The sequence below is a fragment of the Mastomys coucha genome, unplaced genomic scaffold (assembly GCF_008632895.1).
Source record: "Mastomys coucha isolate ucsf_1 unplaced genomic scaffold, UCSF_Mcou_1 pScaffold22, whole genome shotgun sequence".
NCBI lineage: Eukaryota > Metazoa > Chordata > Mammalia > Rodentia > Muridae > Mastomys > Mastomys coucha.
Window position 1 is genome coordinate 128,836,669 of NW_022196905.1, and position 5,150 is coordinate 128,841,818.

General features: G+C 50.2%; 1 long non-coding RNA gene across 1 annotated transcript in view; it reads right to left on the minus strand.

Annotated features, from left to right (window-relative positions):
• Positions 1-458: 458 nt before the first annotated feature.
• The window catches only part of LOC116070945, an 18,500-nt gene continuing 13,808 nt past the window's right edge, over positions 459-5,150 (minus strand). The window contains exon 2 of the long non-coding RNA XR_004110643.1: positions 459-893. This is a non-coding gene — a long non-coding RNA (uncharacterized LOC116070945). The remainder of the gene's footprint in view (positions 894-5,150) is intronic.

A 5,150-nucleotide genomic window follows, 5' to 3' on the forward strand; every position in this document is an offset into this window, starting at 1 on the left:
GCATTTCAGATATTTACATTATGATGTATGAGAGTAGCAAAGCTAGTTATGAAGTAGGGATGAAAATAATTGGCCGGACAGTGGTGGCACACTACAGAGTGAGTTCCAGGACAGCCAAGGCTTCTCAGAGAAACCCTGTCTTAAAAAAAAAAAAAAGAAAAAAGAAAATAATTTTACAGTTAGGGGTGTCACCACACCATGAGGAACTGTATTAAATGGTCCAAGTATTAGGAGGGTTGAGAACCAATGTCTTAAATCCTTCTCATAGGTTGGGTTGTTTGGGGCTTGCCAGGCCGACAGAAAGCCAAGGTCCTGGATCTCAGAAGTGGGAAACTGAGCAGGAAGATCTCAAGTTCCAGGCCAGCTAGAACAGCCTGTACTGAATTTGTCCTAGCCTGTGCCTATGAATGTTCAGCCACTAGTCTTCAATTAGCCAATTCAAAGAGTCAAATTAACAGTGGGAGGTAGAAAGGGGAAGGGCCTTATTCAATGTGATTACATTGGGAAGCAGGTCAGAGATCCACAGGGATACACACATACACACACACACACACACACACACACACACAGCCAGCCTTTAGGGTCCTAAAATGAGATTCAAGCTTAAATAGATGGCCAGGAGTATACACACTTAAGCAGCCATGGTCAACGTGTGGTCCCATCCACACAGGCTCATCATTGTCTGGGCTTCATTCTCATCCTAGAAGATTGTCGGTCAAGCTGTTAGAGTGGTGTGAAGTGTCCCTCAGGGAGACAACTTCCTCCTCGGCCTGGGACCTCTTCCTTCTCCGAGCACGAGACTCTCATTTCTTTGGGATCCCCCATTCCAGTAGTCTGATGGCCAGATTGAGAGATGAGGGTGTCTCTTCAGAACATCTTCACTTCCGCTGAGCCTGTAACAGGAGTAAAAGGACCATTGGTAAAGCCCCATGGGTAAAGCAGAAGGACTTTAATTCCTAGGATCTGCATAAAAAGTTGAGCACAGTTTAATCCCAGAGCTGGGGAAGTAGAGACAGATCACGAGCCACTCAGTCTAGCTGAGAAATCTCGTCTCAAAACGTCTCTCCAGGCATGGTGTGCACCTATGACCCAGGCACTTGGGAGGCAGAGGGTGGTGGATCTCGAGTTCAAGGCCAGGCTGATCTACAGAGTGAGTTCCAGGACAGCCTGGGCTACACAGAGATACCTTGTTTCAAAACACATACACACACACACACACACACACACACACACACACACCCCACACACAAAGCCAGTGGTTCCTGAGAAATGGTACCAGAGACTGAGTTCTGACCTCTCTACCTGTGCATCCATATACACACATGTAAATGAACACACAACAAGAGTAAAACCAGGGCTGGGGATGTAACTAATGATAGAGTAGTTAGCTAGCATGGGAATCCCCAGCCCTCCCTTGTCCTGGCAGCCCGAATGGGTGGGCCATCCACCCTCTAAGGCCTGAGGCCACGTAATGACAGGCCTGGCTGCCCTGCCTGGCTAAACTAGTCAGGCAAGTGCTGAGCCCTAGATGGCCTGGGATGGAGGTGGCCATGTTTCCAAGGAATAGAAAAGACACTTTACAGCCTCATGGCTGGAGTCCCAAGGTCCAGGAGGATGGTACAGCATGTGGTGGCAGAGAGATGGCTCAGAGAAAGGGAAGCTCAGAGAAAGGAAACAGGAACAGGGATGTAGAGGGGACTTAGTCACTCCCAGGACAGCTGTTAAATTACTTTCCCTGGAATTAGTTAATTTCACAGGAATTCCCTCCCTATTAGGTGCTGGGGGTGTGTCTCAGTGGAAGAGCACCAGCCCAGAATCCCTCCTCAAGGGGCCAGAGCACAGTTAAGCAATTGCCAAGACCCTTGGCTCCTCCCCTGACATTACTCTGTATTTACACACAACCTTGGCCATAATCCCATTACTGCCATTTCTGTCACCTGTGACTATCGGTCCACATCCTCCCAGCACAGAGAGGCCTGTCAGGCCTCATTAGTAGACCACCTCCTCTCATCCACTCCTCTCCTCCTCCAAGGACTTCATCTCAGGTGGCTGGCTTGGAGAGACAGCCCTTCAACCCCACACAGCCCCGCACAGCCCCACACAGCTCTCAATCACACAGCTTCGGGACTCTAGAAGCCTCTCTAATCCGATGCCCTGGCTCTGTTTACCTATCCCTGCAGCCTCCCCAGGCAAAGAAACCCCGGTATCAGCAAGCTTTCCTAAGAACCTGCTGCGTAATGCTGGACACTGGGCTAGTAGCCTTTCTAAATCAGGAATTGGACTTATCACCCAGTTAAACTACCAGATCAGAATAAAAATAAAAACAGCAAGATTCTGGGAGCTGATGTGATATCCCAGGCTGCTCCAATAATGACCAGAGCAAGCTTCACACCCTGCTGGGAGAGTTTCTGATTCCATTTGTCTCCTGTAGGACCAGGCTGGACAGACAGCTCACAGCTTCCTGTAACTTTGTGTGTGCGCTCACACCCACATGTATATAATTAAAAAATAAATAAATAAAACTCAGGTCCTCTGAAAGAGCAGTGCATTTTCTTAACCACTGAGCAATCTTCCGGCCCCATTTATATTTTGAGACAGAGTTCCACTAAATTACCCAGGCTGGTCTTAAATTTACCCTATACGCTAGGAGAGCCTTGAACTTTCAATTCCCTTGCTTCAGTAACTGGGTTAACAGGCCTCCAACACCAGGCCCAACGTGGGTGGGTTTTGAACAGATGCATGCCCTGACCATCTGTGATTGGCAGGAGTAACTGGAACAGGCATTGGGGTAATGGAAGAGCCGTGGGTATGTAATAGGGCATCCAAACAAAGAGAGACTGGGCTTCACTGGTGGGAAGGAGAGAGTATGTCTGAGCTGAGACCAGCCAGGCCCTCCTGAATCAGCTCCCTGGCCCTGAATGTCTCCAGTGGGCTTAGGAGGGGCCCGTTAGAGAGGCTGATAGGAAGGACCCGGTCCTGGCACAGGTGACACACCTGATGACATCAGTTTGCAGAGAGAGAAGCTCTCTGTCCCTGTGATACACGGAAAGGCTGAGAGAAACTTGCAGACTGACCACGAGACTCCCTGGTAGACAGCCAGTGAGTCAGCTATGACAAGGATAAAACCCAAGGAGTCCAGGGATCATAAGTCTATACGGCTCCAGCCCCGAGTGACTCAGCGCTTGTATGACTCCTCCCTGCTCACAGGTGCAGAGGCCCAGCCTGGCCTCTGTCCTGCTCCAAACTTCAACTTATGGTGTTGCCCCCAGCACGGATAATCCTCTCTCTTGCTGCTGGGCGGCGGTGGCGCACACGTATAATCCCAGCACTTGGGAAGCAGAGGCAGGCAGATTTCTGAGTTCGAGGCCAGCCTGGTCTACAGAGTGAGTTCCAGGACAGCCAGGGCTACACAGAGAAACCCTGTCTCGGAAAAAAACAAACAAACAACAAAACTCTCTCTTGCCACCCAGGGCCCAGGATGTCCAGTTGCCAGCTTTGGGCCTTTTAACTTTGTGTGTATTTATATGGGCATATATGTTTATATGTGTCCACATTTGTCCATAAGTGTCTCTGTGTGTGCGCCAGCATACATATATGTGCGTGCGTGCGTGTGTGTGTGTGTGTGTGTGTGTGTGTGTGTGTGCTAGATGCCAATCTCAACTATCTTCCTCTTTGGACCCTAGGGACCAAACCCAGGTCTTGAGACTTAGGGACAAGCTTTTTTTTTTTTTTTTACCTGCTGAGACATCTTGCTGTCCCTTTGCTTTAATTTCACATGGGTGCTGGCTTGACACATGGGTCCTCATGCTTGAGAAGGAAGCCGGCTTACCTAAGGAGCCATTTTACCAGCCCACATTTTTTTTTTTTGAGACAAGGTCTCTCCCGTTGACATGGGACTCCCTGATTCAGCTTAAGGAGCCCCATGGATCTGTTTGTCCTGCCTCCCCAGCACAGGTTATAAACAGGAGCCATCAAGTCCAGCATGGGTTCTGGGGATTCCAACTTGGGACCTCACATTTGTGCCACAAATACTTTATCGGCTGAGCCATCTCCCCAGCCTCTCTCCTTTTGCCACTTGGACCTCACACTGTCCAGCCTAGAAGCCAGCTGCTCTGGCTTCCTGCTGGCTCTCAGCTCTGCATCAACACAGACCCAAGAAAGGGCACAACCCACCGTGATCTGCTGCATCCCCTGGGGACAGGGAGTGGAGCAGAGCCAAGAGCAGCCAAGCTTGTGGTTAGTTTTGAACTCTTTAATTATTCAATGTTCTTTTTATACCAGGGCTTAACCAACAGGGTTGGGATGTTTGAAGGGCTTCCTAAGTGTTCTCCAGTTCCACCTTCCTGCCTTCCCTCTCATCCTCCCTTCATTTGCACACACAACTGCTTCTTTGTATACAAGACCCAGGGAGATGGCGAGCTGCCACAGAGCCGTATAGACTTATGATCCCTAGACTCCTTAGGTTTTGTCCTTGTCATAGCTGACTCTCTGCCTCTCTGGATCCCACTCTAGCAGATCCCACACCTAGGTGTATAGCGCATGGCTTCTGCGTTTCTTTCTAGGCAGTCTTTTTCCTTCCTTCCCTTCTTGCCTGCCTGCCTTCCTTTCTGTAGGGCCCTGATCCAGGGCTTTCAACATATTAGGCAGGCGCTCTACCACTGAGCCACGCCCCCAGCCCCTCCCTCGAGGACTCTAGGCAGGGGCTCTACCACTGAGCCACACCCCCGGCCTCTCACTGGGGGATTCTAGGGAGGTGTTCTACCACTGAGCCACACCCCCAACTCCTTGTTGTTGAGTTTTTTCTGTTGTTGCTGGGGTCTTCAGCTTTTGCCATTGTTAAGACAGGGTCTCACTGTGTAGCTCTGGCTGATTACCTCCCAGTTGCTGGGATGAAAGGTGCGTGCCCCCATACCTGACGCTGTTTTTTTTGTTTGGTTAGAGTCAAGCTCACCCTCACCTAGCCTGGACTGACATCCTAGTAGTTCTCATGCCTCTAACTCCTTCCTGTTATTCCCTCTCTGATAGGGTTACTTCTGACTCCAGGACATCAGGAAGCCAGTCTCCAGTCCCATCAGCCATGGCCAAGCCCTGGTTGCCATAGAAACCTCCAGAGTGATCCACGGGGGTGGGGGGTTGGGGGGGGGTACTCA